This window comes from Ovis canadensis, chromosome 18 (genome assembly GCF_042477335.2).
Source record: "Ovis canadensis isolate MfBH-ARS-UI-01 breed Bighorn chromosome 18, ARS-UI_OviCan_v2, whole genome shotgun sequence".
NCBI classification, from domain to species: Eukaryota; Metazoa; Chordata; class Mammalia; order Artiodactyla; family Bovidae; genus Ovis; species Ovis canadensis.
In genome coordinates this window covers 24,177,901-24,201,239 of record NC_091262.1, presented here as the reverse complement: position 1 = coordinate 24,201,239, position 23,339 = coordinate 24,177,901, and the positions used below count along the sequence as shown (strand labels likewise).

General features: G+C 36.7%; 2 long non-coding RNA genes across 7 annotated transcripts in view; one reads left to right on the top strand and one right to left on the bottom strand.

The window, feature by feature from the left end:
• Positions 1 to 15,496, bottom strand: part of LOC138423863 (uncharacterized) — a 52,543-nt gene extending 37,047 nt beyond the window's left edge. Inside the window, exon 1 of one of the 2 annotated variants that reach the window (XR_011250492.1) lies at positions 15,412 to 15,496. This is a non-coding gene — a long non-coding RNA (uncharacterized lncRNA). The remainder of the gene's footprint in view (positions 1 to 15,411) is intronic. The other variant, XR_011250493.1, reaches the window with a different exon arrangement.
• LOC138423861 (uncharacterized) overlaps positions 1 to 23,339 on the top strand; it is a 130,644-nt gene that overhangs the window by 45,669 nt on the left and 61,636 nt on the right. Inside the window, exon 4 of one of the 5 annotated variants that reach the window (XR_011250482.1) lies at positions 15,706 to 17,003. The exons of 2 other annotated variants lie outside the window; for them this stretch is intronic. This is a non-coding gene — a long non-coding RNA (uncharacterized lncRNA). Of the gene's footprint in view, positions 1 to 9,686; positions 10,980 to 15,705; positions 17,004 to 23,339 lie in introns of those variants that run through there. 2 more of the 5 variants (XR_011250485.1, XR_011250484.1) reach the window with 2 other exon arrangements.

Sequence of the window (23,339 nt, the reverse complement as noted above, 5' to 3'; positions counted from 1 at the left end):
ATATGCATATTTATATATTATAAATACATAATATGCATAATGTATACATTTTATCTAATGCATATATAATATTAAAAAATCATTCCATCTGTGTGAACCTATTTATCAGCATTGTCTAGGTGCACCATCATTTCAGTGCATGATTGGATTCAAAGTATTTACAACAGTGGAAAATATACCAGAATTACATTTCCTAAATCATACCATTTCAAGTTCTACTGGATTATTGCCCTTAAAACTTTGTGTAAACTTGGTATCATGGACTGTCCACTTCGACCGTTGTTTTCACACATAAAGATCAAGCTCTCATTGCGTTCTGTGTGTCCAGGACCATGTGTCCAGGTCCTATGCATCCTTGGATATTTGCAAGTTCAGAAGACTTATCTGTCTTTTAAGAAATTCCTGATTTTCTCTTTCAAATCTAACTGTGGTTTAATACATGTTAATGTTCTCTTTTAAAAGTTCCTCATCTTTTTTTTTTTTTCTTCTTAGCTCACTAACTGGTTTTTGTTATTTGTTTGTTTCCTTTCCTCCTCTTTCGAATATATTTCACATTTGGAGGCTCATCGGAAAGGAGTGGAGTTTTATAATATGAAAGACCTTATTCTCGTTGATGAATAGGTTCCTGGGCTTTGCCATTCCCACCCCAGCATTCAAAAATTATCATCTTTTATACATGTGAAAAAAGGGAGGGGGTGGGGTCTGGCATTAGTTCTTTTTGTCGTCAGGAAATTACAAAATGTACACTTGCGAAGTAAGCAATTTTTGCAGTCGGCTTGCACATCCATCTTTTTAATGAGCCTTGTTTATAACCTGACGCCATGTTTCTAGTCACCTACCCTGTTTACGTCTTTGGCCCCTTTAATTAAGAGAAGAACCAGTTAAAAGAAAGTAAGAAGAAATATTAATATGATCTGATTAATTCAGCTAGCAGGAGGTTATGGGGTACCAAGGTTATTATAACCTATAAAGGCAATGGGAATAAAGCTGTATTCATTTGTAATTTTATTAGGCGGAGCAAATTAGTGAGTCTGCATAGCAGTGACAAAAGACCCGTTCCTATTCTCCCTTACCCCCCACTGCAAGGGCCAGGTGCCCAAAGTTAGGCTCCGTATTAGGCAAATGAGATCTGATAAATCTCAGCTGCACATCTAATGAGACCCTCCAGAGCTGGTGCTGTGCTAATTTGGAAAGATTAGCTGGGATGTTTGTGTATGGCTAAAGTCCAAAAGAATAAAAGTAAAACAGAGATGAAGAAGCAAAACCTAGAAAGGGTTAAATGCATTAAGACAATAGTCCTCGGAAAAATGGAAGGCCAGAATTGATAACGGGCAAACTATTGGAAACAAACTGTCAACAGCAGCTTGAGGGGTAAAGTAAAAATTCTGTTTTAAAAGAAATCTCAATGATAACTTGTCCCTGTATAATGATGTTTAAAAAAAGTGATATGGTCTGCCTATGTGGGCTGACCCTTACCTCCTGGATCTTTCCCTGCTTCTTTAATATTCACTTTTGTCCACTTTCAAGGAATGAAAGGAATTTGCAGAGTTCGATTCCAGCAAAGGTGTGAGGAGTCCTGATAGGTTAAGGAGAATTCAAAGTAAAAGAACGTAGGGGGAGTGTTTAATACAAAGGTTTTAATACTCGTCAAGGGGACATTCTCATGAGCTGATCTATGGATTTTGAAAAAAGGCTTCAGTACTCTGGAATACTGACTGGACAAACTCGCTTGGGTCTCCAGTGTGCAAATTATAGTTTGTCTTGTCTTGCTTGATCTCCTAAGTGCTAAACTCTCATTTCAGACTTGGGGCCAATCTGTTATTTGCTCTGGCTTTACTTGGCTTCTCCTGCTCATTGCTCCAATTCTTACCAGGCCTTTGCCTAATTTCTCTGTTAAGATTTCAACACTAAACATTGGAGGGTCTCACATTTCACTCTGGTCCAGAAATAGATACCTATTTAGACATAAGTAAACTCTATTCTTTTCCAATACTTGAAATATGTTATGAAAACTCTTATTCTGGTATATATTCTGAACATAGACTCCTGAAGGACCCATCTGAGTCAGGATAGAAAATTAGTCTTTTATCATTGGTAGGGCATTCTATGGGCTTCCCTGGTGGCTCAGAGAGTAAAGACTCTGAAGCCATGCAGGAGACCAGGGTTCCATCCCTGGGTCAGGAAGATCCCCTGGAGAAGGGAATGGCAACCCACTCTAGTATTCTTGCCTGGAGAATCCCATGGACAAAGGAGTCTGGAGGGCTACAGTCCATAGGGTTGCAAAGAGTTGGCCACACCTGAGTAACTAAGCACACATGTGCACACAGGGCATTCTATTGAGTACACTCTTAAAAGAAGAAAAATCATAAATCGGATAATAGTAGCAGTATAGTCGAAATAGATGACTTTAGAATCCCAATGAAAAAACGAAGAACATGTATCTTAAAAACATTCCAATGACCAAAATTATTTAAATACTTTAAATTATGTTAGGAACAAGCATAAAATAAATTTAAAAATTAAACAATAAAAAAACCAAACCCTTCCTTGTTGAGTAGAGAAATGATTTCTCAAGAAAAAATAAGTTCTTATAAAAAATAAATTCTTATACTGAGAATCAATGAAGAAGCAAAACATTAGTTTGGATTTAAGTTCTCTTACCGCCAAGTATAATATAATAGAAAAATCCTGAAAATGTGAATAAGTAAATCATACAGTACTCTATCCTTGTTCTAAATGTATCTCCAGAATTTTAAAAATTTATGTAAAAAAATAAATATATATGAATGTGGAAGGGGATCCACCTATGAACATATTTAGCTCCCAAAGTCAATGGGATTTTTTTCTTCCCGGATGATAATCTCCTTATTTATAATAAGTGCTTTGGCCACTTTTTCAATGGAAAATGTTTATGGGAATTTTTAATTATTTATGGAAAATGTAAATTGTCCTTTGATCCTCCTAATCAGCTCTCTGCTTTCACAGGTCAGATCCGAAAGGGTTATAAATCTCTGTAACAACTGAGATGATGAATTGTCAGAAGTGGCTAATACTATCATAGTAGAGACTCAGTGATATCTACTAAGTCAGGTGACTCAGATGAGTGTTCAAGTGTATATAACACAGGTTGGGAAAATGATCAGCAATTTTTCAATCAGAATCCATCTTTACTTCATCACTGGTGCCACCGCACTAGGAACATTTGGTTCATTATGAGTGGCAGGGATTTAGAGCATGAGCCCTGGTCAGAATCCCTGCTCTTCCACCACATACTATCCTCAGGCAACTAACATCACCTCTCTTTGCCTTAGTTCCCTATTGTACGCATGAGGGAAATTAGTGTTTACTTCTTGAAATTATTTTGATTAAGTGGCTTATTATATAGAGATCTTTCAGAAAAGCATTTGACATATGGCTTACTCCATAAACCTCAGCTCTATCATTTTATCTTTTATTTTCGGTATTTTTTTTGCCATCTCTCCTACACTCAGGAGTCCCCTGAAGGCCCAGGAATAGTTTCATTCAACTCCATGACATCACAGTACTAAGCACAAAAGTACTACTAAAAAGAGGGTCTTAAGTCATGCCAACATCTTCTGACCGGAACATTCCTTTCACTCTCCGCGCTTTGATTTTCTTAATAATCCAGTTTTTTTTGTTTTCAAAAGCAACAATAAAGCATTAGATAATTGTCATACAAAGCCATGTGGAAGACTGACTGATAAGAGCCACATATTACGATAATGATAAAATATATACTTTATGTTTTATTTATTGGCTAATATGAAGGTCTATGAACATACATGACCTCATTAGTTCTCTTAAAAAAACGCAGTTGTTGGTGTTAGGATACTGGAAGAAGCAGAGATTTTAGAAAACCGGCTCTGTCCCCTTCTAAGCTATTTTTCATATCTATTCAATGAAAACACCCACTTCGTGGGATCCTGGTGAGTCCTGGTTAGATAACATAGGTAAAGTACTGGTACTCAATAAATGATAGCTGTTGTTACAGTCATTATTTGTAGAAAATTTCACCTAAAATAGTTTCTGTGGGAATGAAAGAGGAGCCGTCAGAGGGTAATAGTTGTGCTTTAGTTGGTGTTAGTCCGTGCATGGGTGTGCTCAGTCGTGTTTGACTCTGTGACCCCATGGACTGTAGCCTGCCACATTCCTCTGGCCATGGGATTCTTCAGGAAAGAACACTGGAGTGAGTTGCCGTTTCCTTCTCCAGGGGATTTTCCCAATGCAGGGACTGAAACTGCGGCTCCTGCATTTGGCAGGCGGGTTCTTTACCTCTGAGCCACCTGGGAAGCCCATAGTTGGTAATAATGCTTGGATAAGAAGGATTCTGAATCTGAGCCTGCAGCCAGGGAAATGCTCCCTGACCCATGAGCAAGTCTACCTTGTGCGCTATACAGGGAAGTTTATCACCATGCTGTGGAACTCCAAGCCAGGAGTCTTTCCGAAAACATCTGCCCATGGATTCTTCTGGAAGATTGATGAAGCCTATGAAAATTTCTCATTAAAACAAACAAACAAACACATACACACACTTAAAAAATGATACATTAAATACATTTTAAAAATGCGTTCTAAAAAACCATCATTAAAATGTTTAAAAAGACAAACATCATACCACAATATACACTTTTCTTTGTTAGGATAGTAAATAATGGGATCTAGTCACAGGACTCATTGGAGAAGGCAATGGCACCCCAATCCCTACTCTTGCATGGAAAATCCCACTGGCGGGGGATCCTGGTAGGCTGCAGTCCATGCGGTCGCTAAGAGTCGGACACGATTGAGCGACTTCACTTTCACTTTTCACTTTCATGCATTGGAGAAGGAAATTGCGACCCACTCCAGTGTTCTCGCCTGGAGGATCCCTGGGACAGGGGAGCCTGGTGGGCTGCCGTCAATGGGGTCACACAGAGTTGGGCACGACTGAAGCAACTTAGCAGCAGCAGCAGTCACAGGTCTCATACCTACCCATCCACTATAGTTCAAAGATGTATTGTGCACACATAATACTCTGAGTTATCTGTAACACGTGGAATACAATAGGAACATATCTGTAACATCTCTTGGTGACATTCACAGGTATTGTTAGTACTGTTATGATGTCTAATCCATATTCATAATGAAAAGGAATGCTCCCTTTCAGTTAGAAATCAGGGAAAGTAAAGATGCAACTTTTGCCCATGCAGTTTCATCTTAGACCCCTTGCTCGAGAACCCCAAATGAAGAATGACTCTGCTTAAAACCCAAAGTTAAAACCTCTTGTCTAAAACCTAAATTTTTTTTTCACTTGATGAATTTGGCATACTGTGTTTTCCCATAACCACTTCCTTGTTTGCTCTTCTGCAGATATACACCCATTTTATGAAGTTTGTAAAGACATTGAGTCCAAGTCTTTGAAATCTTTAGGATATTTAAATTGCTCTTCATACCTGGACACAGGTTGATATAATTATTATATCAATTATGTTTTTAGCAGGTTGAACTATCTTGGTATAAATCCTGGAATTTAAATTAGTCAAATTTGAAGATAGATGCAAGAGAATTCATACTAGGCTATGACTATTTTAAGAAATGAAATGCTTTGGGAATAGTTATAAAACAAGGGGTACCTTACATCTTGGGAAACCTCACATTCAATTATTCAGGATGAAAAAATTGAAATAAACTTTGGACAAACATGCAGACTGTGGGCTACTTAATTCAACTTAAAACTTAAAGATTTTTGACACTGGCCCATAGTCTTAGATAAATGTAATAATCTGTTTTTCTAGATAGGAAACAATTCTTCCTTCTGTTGAGTTAAAAGCCTAGAGAATATGTAAGTATATACAGCTGGGTGTACCAGAATCATTGGGACAGGCTTGATGGGTATCTGTCATAAGGTAAATGCAATTTAGAGAAAGAATTCATTGTAAAGACAGGATATAGGTCTAAACTACTTTATGTATTTGCAGATGTTTTGCATGTTATTGGCTCCCTGTGAAAGTGTCACGTCCAAGGGGATAGTGTGAAACTTTAATTTTTATTCATTGCCTCTACATCTTTGTGCTGTTTGAGAAAGAGCTCAAGATGGAAGTCTGTTAAATTTGACCTTTCATAAGCAGACACACTGTGGCTCTTTCTTGCTTGTTTATATTTGTAGTACTAAAAAGATTAATTGATTGTTCAATAAATTATCACTTTACAGATCAGGTTAGTCTCTTAAACAAACCACCAATCACCTTGTTAACATGTAGATACAAATGAATTGTTTTCAATAGGATAAACATTATCCCCTCTGTAGGTGTGGCAATTAGATTATTGATTTTAGGTAAATGTCTGGTTAAGTATGCAATAGGCTTCATTTCTTCTGTTAATTAAACTACTGCTCTTTTAAGTCAATAAACTATAGCCTCAGGAGAAATGAGAAGATTCCCATTGAAAGAGTCCAAGTACCTCCCCCAGAAAGGGACAGAATAGGGACCCTTCTGCTTTTAAAACAAAGACCCAAATGAAGAAAAACTTATAAGAGCAAATTGCATTTTCAGTTCATTCACGATCCATTTCTAGAGTCAAAATTAAATGCAAATCTGAGTAGAAATACTTGAAGAGAAACCACTAACCTGTTTCTGTATAATCAACAATCTCTTTCTTGCTTTGTATCAAAATGATAAGCTTTAACCTGCCTTCCAAAATGCTGCCATTATCCTTGTCATTTAGTTGTTAATCATTGATCCTAGTAGCAGGGAGAAAGGACTATTTCAGAACCATCCTGGGGAACAGTCTCAGTGCAACTCAGAATACTCTCACCAGCACGCCTTACCCTGCTTCCTTTCCTTTGGTCAAAGATTGAGCCATAAATTTTGACTTTTGTCCTGCTCTACTTGGGGATTCTTAGGTTTTTTTCAAACTGTTTCCCTTTTGGAGGGAGCATTGGGAAAGTCTGGGAGGTAGGCTTCTAGTTACTTTGTCTAGAACCTGAAATCTAAACTTGCCATGCTCTTCCCCCTAATTTCATAACTTGGTGAGACTTCTGACCAGTTAATTGATCCCTGACTCTGCTGTGTCTATTTTATCTTCAGTCCCAGTGTCACAAACATGTCCTCTCTTGCAAATCTGATAATGTTTTATACATAGCAGAGGCACAATATTAATTGGATAAATGAATGGAAATTGCATATTTGTTAAAGCCCTGGTTAGAGTCTATACAGGAAAGTCACCAGCTTCCAGACCATAATGAACTGATTCCCCTCTTCCTTTAGGCATTGGCCTAAGGGTAGCCCATAGAAATATTAGTGACAGTGATAATCATTAATGTTTATTGAGTGCTTACTAATTGAGTGTTCTGGACATTATTCTAAGATGATTGGCATGCATTATCTCATTTATTCCTCACAAGAGTACTTTTCAGCACATGTTTTATTATCCTGTTTTTATATAGAGAAACTGAGGCAAGGAATACAATGTGACTAAGTGATGGAACTAGGATTCAAACCTAGGAAACCTAGATTCTGTGACTACAGAATCTATGCTTTTAATAACTACTAGGCCTCAGTGATCACTTAGTAGACAAAATAATTGACCAAAGCCCAAGGATGAATGGGGCATCCAGTTGGTACAACTGACCTGAAATCTCTTTGGTAAAAATAGGAGCCAGTGTTTAATAAGAACTTATTCCATTGGCTCACTTCCAAAGTGAACATGCAGACTGTCACAGCTTGCATATCAGTCACAGCTCAACCAGTCAGGAAGGCATTGGTAGTTCTACGAAGCAGATTGAGTGCTGGACAAAGGAACACTTGTTTGTCCAATATCAGCATCTCTTTTCCTGCTAAAGATTTTAGCACTAGACAGATGAATAACATATGAATAAAATTTCTTTTCTCCTGACCAAATTACTTGCTTGTAGCATAGAAGTAGCTACAGACCAAGTCATCATATTTTTATTTGAATATTTCCTAATTAGTTTACAATAAAGTTGGACATAGTTCTAGTGACCAGAGAATGACTCTTGCTGCTTCTTCAAAACCAGGATATTTCCTTTTATGGTGAAAGTCATAATTAGTTACAGAATCCTCAACTGTACTTGTTAAAAAGAATCCTCATATAAGAAACCTGGTAAAAGTTATGCTGGTGTTTGCATGAAGCCTGTTATACATAATTTTCTGAAGCTGTTTTCAATCATGCAAATGATTTTTTCCTTTGCAATATGCTAATGCAATCTGATTTATTTCAGTTGTAAAAGTTAATTACAACGTGTTTGTGAGTCCCTAAAGATGATGTATTAAATGTTTATAACCAGGATTATTAAAATGTCCTGTCTCGATTACAGAGCTTCTCTTTCAAACACTAGAACTAATTGTAGCCTTAAATCACAACAACCTCACCGTTAAAATTAACACAAGGGCGACATTGCATAATTTTAATTAATTTTAATTTGGCCAAAGCAAATTAATTTTTGTTTTCTAGAAGGACAACTAAACTCTCTTGTAGCCTGCTCCCACTGAACGCAGAGTTCATAAACTTCCTTTTTCCCTCTGAGGATTGTACCCTGGGACTGAATCCTTGTTCATGTTTTGGTTTCAATTTGCATATCAGGTTCTCTCCTATCCTCTTGGCATTGAAGTAAGAAAATGAAACCAGAGTGAAAGGTTCACAGTTCTATGATCAGAGAAGCAAAATTTTCACTGTGAGTTTCTTAATATTAACCCAGGGTTTTGCAGATAATAATGTTTGAGCCCAGGAGAAGTGTATTCTGACACTCCTATCTTTAGCACCCATTAAAAAGCTGCCAACACCTCTTTCAAAATTTGCAAAACAATTTTCTAAGGAATGCCTTCTTAGAAGACATTCTATCTTGATTGTTTCCTTCTCCCTGTGCTTAACATGTATGCCAAAATCAATTATTTCATATGAATGGCTCATTCTAAATCTTCCATTGTTAGTCAGCTGTGCTGAACAAACAGTAAGAAACAGGCTAAAATTCTATTTATTGCTTAAACTGACACATCCTTTCCAGGAAAACGTCACCTAGTCCCCATTTCTTTGAATAGTATGGCTATTCTCTGTGTTTAGATGAGAGTCATTGTAAAATAGGGATAGCCATGATAAAGAATCTTGAAAATATACCTTAAAAAAACCAACATGGCTTCCTGAAACCTAGAAAACCTGTAATAAATACTAGGTAGGATCTCAGTGCTTTATCTTTCTGGTCATAGATTATAAATATTTTGAAAATTGGATAATTATTACTTGGCTTGATTTACATGTGCATATTCTGGGATAATGTGAGTGTATATTTTGCTGATCATCTAAAGTTTAATCTGCCTATGCATACTTACAGGCATTCCTTATGCATTTGCTAAACTAATATCTTAGAAACAATCTCATTTTATGGCCCCAAACTAGTAATCATAGCCAAAAGAAAGTCTAATGTAGAAAAGTCAATTTATATCAAATAAGTAAAGTCTAAATATATCAGATAGTTCTTATCCAAAGCAACATATTGTCTTTATCAGTGGAAGAGGATACTGTTAACAATTATATGAGAATATTATGTATAAAAGTGAAATCTTCTGGGAAAAGTGAAAGATTTGCTCACCCTCCAAATAAGGAAATGAAATTGATGGTTTTCTGGCTGTGTCTTTGGTTTTTCACAATGTCTTCCCTCTCTTCCTTCTTTATAGGGATGGGTCTCAAGCAACCATATTTATGCTGCATGATGCAAGCCTGGATATGGAGTGGGGGTGGAATTGATGGATGTTTGATTAAACTAGCTCTATACAACTTTGCCTTAAATTTAATTAGGCATGAGAAACTTGAGTTAAATTTTGGGTGTGTCTATGGATGGGGAGGCCTGGCGTGCTGCGATTCATGGGGTCCCAAAGAGTCGGACACAACTGAGCGACTGAACTGAACTGAACTGAACTGAAATCAGTCTTTGGCAAACTTGAGAGCTATGAGAAATCTGTTTTAGCCTATCTTGTGAATACATCTATCGTATGCAATAAATGTGTACTTTTCTGTCAAGGTTCAGGACATAGACTATATGATCAGTTTCAATTTAAAAAAAAATTAAGATGAATATCTATGTGTAAAAATATCTATTCATAAAACCATGAAAGAAAATTTTAAGTGCTTGCTTGGTCAAAACTAGTAGTAATATGGCCAAAATTGTCTCATTGGCAACTTACAAATATTCAGTATCAAAATATTTAGTTTAAATTCAATGACTTTTAAAGCATATCTAACAAAAAATATATAATCTTTTGAAGACTAGATTATTGTTAAAATTGTAAATTTGCCAATAGACAGTTTTATTTCTATCTGGAGTTGTTAAATACCTTGATAACACAGAAGAAGTATTTTGCTTTTCTTTTAAGTGAATATTTACAGTGAACTTTAGGGGTCTTTTGCATTTCTACTTGCTTCTAGAATTATATAAGTGAATGTGAGAAGGGAAGAATCTTATTAGAGACTGTGGGTAGCTATTTCTATCCTTGAATGTCCCCCAGGCCTAGAAACTCTTTGAGGGAAGAGAAATTATTTTACTCATCTTTGTATCTCCAAGTTCTTAGCATAAATATCAGTACATATTAAATATTCAACATGCTGTTTTGAAAAGAAATGACGGAGGAGAGTGGGCATAGGCTAGAAATAAATTTAGACCAGAACCATAGTATTCACATGATCACTGGTAAAACAAGCACATAGATATAAATTAAACAAATCTTCAAGTCTTAACTGATCCATAGAAACTCTTTACTTATCAGTAATGAGATTTGGATACTCCAATAAAAGGAAATTCAGTCAGAGAGAACTAGTAATAGAGGACACTCGGGCTTATAAGAAAACCTCAGTGATGGGGGAAAAAAAAAGTTTATTACCTCATTTCTTTAATACCTATATTTCACCATTTATTCTGAGAATTATCCTGTGAAGATAAAGTATAAATAAAAAGGTCCTTTTACAACATACCAGTTTTGAAGAGTTGATTATAATTTACTGTGTTATTTGTTCCCTCTAAAACCACCATTCATGGCAAGCATGTGATATACTTGGAAGGCTTAGGTTGTCAAGTATTGTGGGAAATTTGCTCACCGACTTTACAGATCATGGTCACTAGCATATGTGTGCCAAACACTTAATGGTTGTCATTTGTTTGTAAGAGATCATAGCCTATTATGACTGAATGTCTTCTGCTCTCTCTAGTGAAATGACACTGGTGAGAAGAATGAACACACTTTTTGATGCAGACATCTATTGATTGGGAAAATAAATCTCACTTTGACTAAATACACCAATAATAAGATAGCATTCTTTAAGTACTGACAGATCACTAACTTTCAGCCCAAGGCTTGTGGTGGATGACTGGTTTGGATGGATGATTATACAGTGGCAAAGGAAGGGATACTTAGAACACAGAATGCATTTTCTCCCAGAAAGATCTAGGTCATGAGAAGATGTCTCTTTAGAAGCAATTGCATCTTATTAGATGAAACAGATGCTTTCCTAGTGAGATTTAATAATACCTCAAAAATTTATGATCAAAAACATGGAGTGGCTGAATGGGTAAAAGACCAGCCCCATCTACATCTATACGCTGCTACAAGAGACTTGTTTCAGTAGGGACAAACACAGACTGAAAGAGGGGGGATAGAAAAAGATGTTTCATGAAAAGAAAATCAAAATAAGTCTGAGGTAGCTACACTTATTTCAGAAAAACAATAGACTTTAAAACAAAGATTATAAGAAAAGATTAAAAAGGACATTATATAGTGATAAAAGGGTGAATCCAACATGAGGATATTGCATTGTAAATATGTACCCAACATAGGAGCACCTATATTTATAAAACTAATATTAACAGATGTAAAAGGTGAAAAAGACAGTAGTATAATATCAGGGGATTTTAATACCCCACTTATATCAATGTATAAATTATCCAGACAGAAAACCAATAAGGAAATATGTGCCTTAATCAAAACATTGGAATAAAGTGACTTACTAGATATGTAGTGAACATTTTATCCAAAAGTCATAGAATACACATTTTTCTTAAAGCACATGGAATACTCTCCATGATAGATCATAAGATCTAAATCTAAGCCACAAAACAAATTCTTAATGAATTTAAGAGGGTTGAAATCATATCAAGCATTCTTCCCTACAATAATGGTATAAAACTAGAAACATTTCCAAGGAAAAAACTAGAAAAAAGTCACGAATATGTAGAGATCAAACAACATGCTACTAAACAACTTCAATAAAAATAGTGAAGGAGAAATAAAAAATACCTTGAGACAAATTAAAATGGAAATACAACATACCAAAATTTATGAGATGCAACAAAATCAGCGCTCAAAAGGAAAATTCATAGAGATACATGCCTTTTGCATGGAAAAAAAATTATTCTTACTTTACACATTGAGGGACTAGAAAAAAAAATTAAAAAGCTCAAAATGAGTGAAGGAAAGAAATAGCAAAGACCAGAACATATACAAATGAAATAGAGACTAATAAAGAAAACAGAAAAGATGAATGAAAATAAAAGCTAGCTCTTTGTAAAGTGAAAGTGAAGTCACTCAGTTGTGTCAGATTCTTTGCGACCCCATGGACTGTAGCCTACCAGGCTCCTCTGTCCATGGGATTTTCCAGGCAATAGTCCTGGAGTGGATTGCCATTTCCTTCTCCAGGGGATCTTCCTAATCTAGGGATAGAACCCCAGTCTCCTGCATTGTAGACAAATGCTTTACCGTCTGAGCCACCAGGGAAGTCCATTGTAAAGGTAAACAAAATTGACAAACATTTAGCTGGACTTACAAAAAAATAGAGTGCAAATAAATAAAGTCAGAAATGAAGGAAGGGACATTACAATTGATACCACAGAAATACACAGGATCATAAGAGGTCACTATGAACAATTATATACCAATGAGTTGAACAACCTAGAATAAATGGATGCATACCTAGAAACACACAAATTCCCAAGATTGAATTATGATAAAACACAAAATCTGAGTAGAAGAATTACTAGTGAACAGAATAAGTAATTAAAAACCTTCAAAAAACCAAATTCCAAGACCAGATGGCTTTACTGGTGAATTCTACCAAGCATTCAAAGAAAAATCAATACCCCCCCAACTCCACAAAAAAAAAAAAAAGTGTAGAGAGAAAATACTTTCACATTTGTTTTACAATGCAAGATCAGTCTGATACCAAAACCAGACAAAGATACCACAGGGGAAAAAAGAAAAAGAAATCACTGGCATATATCTCTGATAAAAATAAATGTAAAAATCTTCAACAAAATATTATCAAACAGAATTCAACAATATACTGAAAGAATCCTAAATTATGATCAAGTGAGAATTATTCCAGGGATGCAAGGATGGCTCAGTATCTGCAAATCAATCATGATATGCCATGTTAACTAAATGAAGAATAAAAATCGTGTGATCATCTCAATAGATGGAGGAAAAGCATTTGGCAAAATGTGACATCTATTTATGGTAAAAAATTTCAACAACAACAACAACAAAAAAACCTATGAAAAAATTTAGCCAAGGAGGTGAAGATGTTGAAACTTTTAAGATATTGATAAAAATAATTGAGAAGGCAAAAATAAATGGAAATATATTTTGTGCTCAAGAGATTAGAAGAATTAATATTGTTAAAATGCCCCAAACAATCTACAAATAAAATGCAATTCATATCAAAATTGTTATCATCCCACTGGAGAGACCATTTAATTGATACTTTTATTATCAAAATTATCCTTTGTAATCTGTATTAGTATTTTATTGTAAAGTCTACTTTGTTGTTTAAATATAACATGAAAATATTCTATTAGTATTTGTATTGTGTGTTTTTATCACTCATTTGATTTAAATATTTCTATATCCCTATGCTTTTGATGTCTTTTCTACACAGTACAGAATTTGGTTTTTAGTGTTTCTGAAAGACCAGCAATCTTTGTATTTTAATCAAATATATTCAATATATTTTCTCATATATCTGAGATTAAACATATCATTTTGCTAATTTCATGTCCCTTTTTTCTACTCTCATGTTTTTATATTGATTAGTTATCTTTTATTAATCCAAATTTTTCTCTATTACCTTGCAAATTGTACCTTTTACAATTTTTTTATAGTTGTTATAGAATCATACTATGACTGCTTGAGTTTTCACAATCAAATTTTAGTCATTATTACCCTCTTACAGGACAATAAAAGGAAATTAGATCATTGTATTTCCTAACTTTTATATCATACTTTTTGTGTAATTTAATAATTTGTATTTTAAAATCACAAACATAATTATCATTGTTAAGTATGTACTATAATTATTTTTATTTGCTCACCAGCTCACCATTTAGCTACTGCTTTTTGTTTCTTTCTGCATTTCTGAGATTCCATATGTAATCATTTTATTCTGCATGAAGATTATCCTATACTATTTACCTGATTAAATTAATTTACTACAAATGCTATATTTTGGAGCTTCCAAGGTAGCTCAGCGATAATTAATCTGCCTGCAATGCAGAAGCTGCAGGAGATTTGGGTTCGATCCCTGGGTCAGCAAGATCCCCTGGAGGAAGCCGTGGCAACCCATTCCAGTATTCTTGCCTGGAGACTCCCAAGGACAGAGGAGCCTGCGGGCTATAGTCCACGGGGTCACAGAGTCAGACATGACTGAATAACTGAGCATGCACGCTCATGCTAGATATCTCATTATTTCTTATACCTTTTTGTTTCTCTGTTCATAATCAGTACATGCTCTTTCAAAGTAGTTTCAAGTTCATAAACTCTCTTTAGCTGTGTCCACTCTCTCCTTAAACCAATCAAGTCATTAATCTAATTCACATTTCTAATTGGGTTCATTTTTATAATTTTCAGTTCTTTGCCTGTGTGTTCCATTATGTCTTTTATCTCCTTGAGCATGGTAAATATAGTTAGTTTAAACTGTATGCTTTATAATACTAATATTTGGAATACCTGTAACATTTACTGTTAACTGCTTTTTACTTTTTTATTTTTTCATCATGTTGCATAGTTCCTCTAATTGTCTATTCATTTATTACACTGATTATTGTGTATTGGACATTTGATAGAGTTTTAATTCTGGCCTCTTATCCAGATTTATCCATTTGAATGGCCCCCTGCTCATGGACATAACATTTGATTATTCAAGAATGAAATATAAACCACGTGGAAATAGCCATAACATTTCCCAAGTATTCTTCCCCCTCTCCCCACCCCCACCAAAAATATTTTTTTCTATTAGTGTGGTTGGGTAGAGTGAAATTTAGGTTATGGTTCTTGAAAACATCTTGTTATCACATTGAGAAATTCTATCTGTGAAAGAGGCAATCATAATTAATCAAGCTCATGAAATTAAGAGACTCACACAGTCCTGATAATATCCTCTGAGAGCCGGATCTGTATCAACCATTCACATTCCCCATTTGCATGGCTCAACAAATTCCGTTTTCAGTTTAGATGCTTTTATTTATTTATCTATTGCCACACCATGAGGTATGCGAGATCTTTGTTCTCTGCCCATGGATCAAACCCATGCCCTCTGCACTGGAAATTCAGAGTCTTAACCGCTGAACCGCCAAAATTGTCCCAGTTTAGATCATTTTAAATAGAGTTTTGTCACTTCCAACTAAAAAAAAAAAATCCTCACTAATTTTTTAAGTTAATTCAGGCACAAGGAGAGGCTTGGTGATTGTAGAAAAGAGCTGGAGAAGTTTGAAGGCAAGAAGACAAGACGGAAGACTAAGAAAATAAAAACGAGCTTCCTCAGTGGCTCAGCTGGTCAAGAAACCGACTGCAATGCAGGAGACTGCTTGCAATCCTGGAGACCAGGGTTCAATCCCTGCTTGGGAAGATCCCCTGGAGAAGGAGATGGCAACTCACTCCAGTATTCTTGCCTGGAGAATTCCATGGACAGAGGAGTCTGGCAGGCTACAGTCAATGGGGTCACAATGAGTAGGACTTGGCAACGAAACCATCACCACTACCGATATAAAATAGTGAAATCCTATACCAGTGATCACGGAAACAGATGGAAATGGGGTATAGATTTGAAGGATATATACCAGTAAGTATAGAGAAGTGACATGCTGGATGTGAAAACTTCTTTGTGATATTTTATCTATTACAGAATCTCTGAAAGTGAAGGACAGCACATTCTTATGACTTTTAAATACTTGCTTGAAATCAGACTGTGTACAAATATAGTATCCTAATTCAAAATATTTAACCTCTGGATAGACTATTTGCCTTAGCAATTTTAGTTTTACCTTCAGCACATTGCTTTATCTGGGTTATGAAATATATGTATTTCCCATGAAACAAAGAGGCTTTCAATCCCAATCCCAGTAGCTGTGACAATTCCATTTATCTTTGTCTTTGGAAGTGATGGTATAAATATAATTCTGCATTGTTTTACAGAAACTATTTCGGTTAAAAAAACTATGCAATCAACTGCCTTCCTCTCTAATTTAATGTACGTGTGACCAGGGAGACCTTTCCAAAATAAGGTTGCAAAAGTACTTAGATAATAGATAAGGACTATTCTGTCCAAACTGGAATATATGCAAAGTAGGAGATGATAGACATCTCGTCGGAGCCCAATGTTTCTAGATAAACATTTCTGGTCAAGATGATTTAAAAACACATATCTGCTTTCCTGTGTTTCTTCTATTCACTCTTGTTGTTGAATCCAATTCTAAAATTGGAATTTGTGGCACAGTTGTGACTTGTTCTCCATGAAGGGTTATCAAGGCTGTAATATGCAGTTTTCCTCTTTCCCGAGCCTTGTAATCTCACAATTTACTTTGAATTGTGAGAAATAGGGTAGAAAAGAGCAACCAGAAAAGTGAGTTGGGTTGTGAAACATGGAATTGTTATGTCATAACTGTAAGATTTCTCATCGGAAAATCTCTTTCCCAGCTATGGGAAAAAAATAAAGATTACTTAGAGAAATCAGAAGGAATGAGACAGTTCTCCCCTCATTCTCTCACATTTTTGCAGTAGAAGAAGCAAAGAACTCCCATGTCAGGATGAATCACCCGACTGGAATTCACACATAGCATAAGATGAGGGGGCTACAGGCTACAAAATGCCAGAATCAAATGTTACAATTATAGCACATTTCCTAAAAGGCAACTTGAAGTCAGTTCCATCCCACGCACTCTTTCCAAATCCTGGTTTGTGTCTTGTCACCTATACTATAAACAAAGCAGTAGCATTCATAGAGATAAATAGAGAGATGTGTGGGGACAGAGCCAGGGAACTGGTTGGGAAAAGAGAAGGCAGAGAAAGCCTGGGTGCTTGAAGCCAAGAATGAAACACTTACAATCATGCACTCTGAGATGTGGGAAGATTCCTCAAATCCTGTTAAAGAGAGTTAAGTTCAAATGTAATTCTATCAACACTGATACTGAGAAAGTCCGCAAGTCATATGGCTGTTTCCACTACGTTATGCTATCTAAACCAGAGGGAAAATCTAAAAGTTACATCTGGCAAGAATACAGCAAATCCCCAGGGGGTCTGTGTTAAAGTACACATTGAACTAGCAGGTGTCTCCACATTTGCATTCAGTAACACTTAACTCCAAGTGTTTTATGCTAAGAGACCACGTATGTGGATCCCATTACATATTTTAAGTTGTTGACTGTCTGGTAATTATTTCATTTTTAGACATATTTTTCTTATTACTGATGTAATAAATGTATAGGTTTGAACACAAACGTAGGCACACACAAACACACACACACAGGGCAACTATGAAGGCAACTCCAATGATATTATTCATTGTTTTTGTTTTCTGTCTAATCAAGATATTTGATTCTACTTTTTTTTTTTCAAAATTGGATTCATTTTTGCTATAACTAAATTCAGAGTGTTTTCAGCCTAGTATTGGAAGGGTGTGTGCATGCATGCTAAGTCACTCCAGTCTGTCCGACTCTTCTCAAGCCTATGGACTGTGGCCCACTAGGTTCCTTTGTTATGAGATTCTCCAGGCAAGGCTACTGGAGAGGGATGCCATGCTCTCTTCCAGAGGCTCTTCCTGACCCAAGGATCAAACTGACATCTTTTAAGTCTCCCTCATTGTTAGGTGGGTTCTTTACCAGCGAGCACCACCTAGAAAGCCTAGTTTTGGGAGACGGATTGCCAAATGGAATAATAATGTGAGTCAAGCTGTAAAAAGAGGGGGAAAGGAAAATGCATTTTCAAAAGAAGTTTTCTTTTAAATGGAGAGAAACTAGCGACGATTACAAGAAATCAAAATATTGTTTATTTTATATAATTAGATTATTAAATCATCAAGATAGTTTTACTACATCTAGGTTTTCCTTTCATCTGAATTTATTTTTGCTTAAGTATTTAGGGCTTTTATTTGAGCTTCACACTTAGCCTGTAATTAGAGCTATATTGCAGGTGGGAAGAAGGCATTTGAAAAATAACAGGAATCCTCAGGTGCAAGTGGTTGAGTTTAACTGAACTGTAGGGCACTTTGGGGAGGTGATGGGAGTTTAAGCTGGAAAGGTCGAGAGCCTCGTTTAAATCCAGATGGGGGTGGAGGGGCTTGTAAATCAGCCTGAAAGGATGGACACTATGTTGAAGCTGATAAAGAGCTGTTGAAGGGATTCAAACAGAGGAGTGGCATGAATGTTTGTTGTTAAAAGCATACCCTGATTGCCAAGTGAATAACGTTCTGGAAGAATGGAGCCAGTCAAGGGATGTTAGTTGTAATAGTCTATATGCTCACTCCCCCAACATAACCACACACATCGAAGATGCAGACCTGCATCACGGGAGTAGCAGCACTGAAAGGGAAGAGACAGGCTGGAGGGAAAGTTGACAATACAAATGATAGGAGTTGGTAGCTATTGAAAGATGGATAGGAAGGAGACGGAAGAAATCTCAGCTGATAGCCACACTCTGGCCTCTTATCTGGAAACAGTGATACAAATCTTTCAAAGAAAGTATCCAGGGTAAAAAAAAATTTCGTGGTGAGGAGATGATGGCTTCAGCTTGAGATAAGATTTTGAGGTACTCATGGGACATCCAGGGATGGTTATGGTTTTAAATATAGAATTGGATTTCTGGACAGTTACTTAATAATAGATAACACACACTAGAGGTCTGTTAAGTTCCAGAAATTTCTAAGTGCTTAGCATATTTGAACTCGTTTCATCCTCAAAACAATCAAACCCATTTTAAGATGACTAAAAAGTCAAATAGAGAGGTTAAATGAAGTCCTGATGGTTGCAAGGCTAGGAAGTAGTGGAGCCATAAGGTAAATCCAATAATTTGGCTATTGAAGGTGCACTCTTAATCACTACAGTATAGTTACTGGAGGGAAAAAAAGTAGTCATCAGGATGACTCCAAGGGGTTGAAATTCTAGTAGAATATAGGATAGACATTAGTAGAGGAAAAGGGGAATAAAAATGAAATAAGAAGAAGGAGAAAAGCAGAATTCACAGAAATATCAACAGATGTAAAAATAAGAAGAAATAAGAGACATTAGAAGTAAGTAGAGAATGAACAGTCTTTCTGTTAGGAATTTAGGAAGGAAAACAAAGCATAAGAGAAAATAAAGTGGACAGTTTGAGAACAAGAGGAGTCAAAAAAGACTGGAATGGAAACATACCCAATTTTTTTGAAGTCTAGGTTGACTTGACAAAGCAGTTTCAGTGCAGTAAATGGATATTGGCTAGATTTAGTGGGTCATGGGCGCAGGAGGATATATTGACTTCTTTTTTTAAAGAAGTTTGACTGGGACAAGAAAGAGAATGTATAATCATTTCTTTAGGGTATTATAAGATGGAATAAGATTTTATTTATATCACTGTTTAAAGTATAGCTGTAATGTTAGTATAACTCTTGGTTGGCAAGAAATATGGGAATGTTTAGGAGAAAGGAGAGGGAAGCAGTCGTGCATGGAATTGTTTCAGGAAAGGGGACCTATTCATTCCAGGGTCCGAGAGTGGTCTTGTCTAACACTCAGAAATAAGTTGTCTGAGAAGACACACGTACTGACAAATGGCTTTCACGGGAAGGGGTGCCCCAGGGGAGAGCAGCAGGGTAGGGAACCCAGGAGAACTATTCTGCCATGTGGCTCCCAGTCTTAGGTTTTACGGTAATGGGGTTAATTGCTGGGTTGTGTCTGGTCAGTCATCTTGCTTGACCTATATTTGGTCTGACCCAGTATCCTTCCCAGTTGTATGTGCATCTCTCAGCCAAGGTGAATTCTAGAGGGAAGATGGTAAAAAATATTATGGAGTCTCCTTCCTCCTTCTGGTGGATTTTGAATTATTCCAGTTCGCTTTGGTGACAACACCATATTCCTTATCAGAATCTCCTGTTTTGAGACAACATGTGCAAGTGGTTGTCATCATGCCTGGTCACGGCAGGTGGTTTTGGTCAACAGTTCCCGAACTGGAATCTCCCCAGAGGACATATGCTCCAAAGTGAAAAATAGAAGGTCAGCTTTGAGAAGAGCTAGAAGGTGTTCTTTCTTGGAGATGGAAAGTGAGAAGAATAGTTTTTGTAGGTATAACAGTAGGCAGTTAGAATTCAGGCATGAAATCATCTATGCCCCCCAAAAAATAGGAGATGAGCTTACTTGCTACACAAAAGAGAAGAAGAAATGGGAGGTTTATAGGGGCTGATTGTGAAACCATGCAGAAACCTCTTGGGTACAAAAGTCTTCCCAGATCTCCTGTTTCCTATATGTAGGGAAGAGGCTTTTAGTCTTTGAGATGTTTCCTGAGTTCCAAAGGTCAGATTCAAAGAGTTACAAGTTAGGGGATTGGGGGAATGCAGAAACAAAGGGAAAGAAATCAAGAGAAAAGAATGATCAGCTACAGTCCAAGTTCTTCCTCAAGAGACACGTGTAACAATCTGATATAGATCTCTGAGTTTCTCTACAGGAACTGATGCTTCCACCCAAGTGGGTGATGATAACTTCAAGCTACACACAAGCGTGTGGAACCTAGACTGGTTGGAACTAGAAGGCGATGACTGAGACTCCTGAAATACCACTCGGTGACTCACCAGTGACCAATCAGAGGAAAGTCACACACCTAGCAGTCTTCTCCCCAAATTTGCCTCTAAAAGTTCTTCCCTGGAAACCAGCAGGGCGTTTGGGCTTTTTAAGCATGAGCTGCTCATTGTCCTTACTTGGCCCTCACAATAAGCCTTTCTCTGCTCCAAACATCAAGGTGTTGGTTTGTTTGGCATCACTGTGCATTGGGCACGTGAACTCAGTTTCAATAACAATTGTATAAATTTTCTTGGGCTGTCCTAACAAAGTACCACAGATTGGGTGGCTACAAAAGCAGAAATTAAGTTTCTTACATTTCGGAGGCTAGAAGTCTGAGATCAAGGTATTGGAAGGATTGGTTTCTTCTGAGATCTTTCCCTTGGGCTTGTAGATGGATACCTTCTCCCTAAGTCCCTATATGCTCTACCCTCTGTGTGGATCTCTGTCCAAGTTTAGTCTTCTTATAAAAACGCTGGTCATATGTGATTAGGGCTTACTCTTATGATTTCACATTAGCTTAATTACCTCTTTAAAGGCCCTATCTTAATATATGGGCTTCCCTGGCGGCTCAGATGGCAAAGAATCTGTCTGCAAGATGCCCTGGAGAAGAGACCGGCAATCCACTAGGTATTCTTGCCTGTAATATACAGTTGCATTTTCAGGTACTGGGAGTAGGACTTCAATATATACATTTTGAGGAGACATAATTCAACCCACAACATAGATAACACTTTGGAATAACTGCAGTCGAGAAGGGAGAGATGGCTTAATACACAAATATAGATAATTGCCTGCTGCACAATCTAGTTCTATTGAAGAGTCACAAATTTGTAGGGGGCCACAGCTGACCGTAACTGCTCCACTGATGTGAGTGTTTTAAATGGATATCGTAGGGAGACGAGGTGTTAAAAAGGCCAAAGGATCGAGGAAATGTGCTTCCTAAGTCAGGAGATACATTAAAATAAGTGGCAAAAGCAGAAGAGACTGGAAGAGGTTCAAGAAAGATTCTAAGGAATGTGCTATTGTGTGCAGATTGAATAGAACTGGAGAATCTAGAGAGCTGTAATTACAGAGTTTGTGGCCAGAGAATGGGATAGTTACATATTAATGGGTACCACAGTTCCTGATAGTGATAAGTCAAAGTTAAGGTCATCAAACTATAAAATAGAGGTGAGGGTGAACTGGAGTTGAAGTCCAGGGCTACACGTCAAGATATGGACTATGTCATTCCTGTGGACATTGGTAGTTTGTAGAATAAAGTAAGATGGAAAATGTGTGAGTCAGAATTCTCTGTGAATAGGAAGGAGAAACAAGATTGTTGGTTAACTTATATTTAGCATGATTCTCAAAAGAAAGAACTTTGGGCCCCAGTAGATATGAACATCAGGGTGAACCAAGAGTCTCCTCAGGTCCTAGGATGTGGAGTCTGGCCAGCCTGCTGTGTCTACCAGAAACCACCCCAAACAATGTGGCTATTTGCTGCAGCCCTTTCATTTATCATTTAAGAATCAGCTCAGGTATAACCTGATCTCCAGTCTGTGGGATACCAGTGATGAACTTGGGCTCTGGAATCAGGCTGTGCAAGTTCCAACGCAGCCACTACATTATAGGTTATCTGACCCAGGACAAGGGGCTTGACCTTTGTGGACCTTCATTTCTTTGTCTGTAAAATGGAAGTAGTATTAGTTATTTCCACCTTATTTCAGAGAGTTTGAAAGATTAAATAAGACAATTGATATAAAGGACCAGATCAGTACTGGGTTTGCAATACGTACACAGTCCATTTTAGCTATTGTTATTTAAAAGCTTTCTTCAAATTTTACACAATTCATGTGCCCATTTTAGCCTTTTATCAGGTTATAGACCAATTGTTCATTTGAATCTCCGTCTCTCTTTTAAGCTGGAAGCTTTTTTGGCACCTGGGCAGTTCATCTGGATAAAGCTACTACCTGCCCCATAATAGTGCAGTTTGTGGAATATATTAATGAACAAATGAGAGATTTTTTTTTCAGTACTTGGATGAAACACATAATAATGTTGTAAAAAGTAGTTATTTTCTTCTAGGTCCACCTCTTCAACCAAGAGTCATATTTTCTAAATCTTATTTTAAATGGGAGCCTAATTTCTGTAAGAGAACAGTAATACACAGATATTCTGGAAATTGCTCATTTGTAAAAACCCTGAGATTTATAAACATTAGATCAGTGATGGCTATCCATTTTACAGTTGCACTATTGTACTTTATCATCAAAATATAATCAGAAGCTCTATT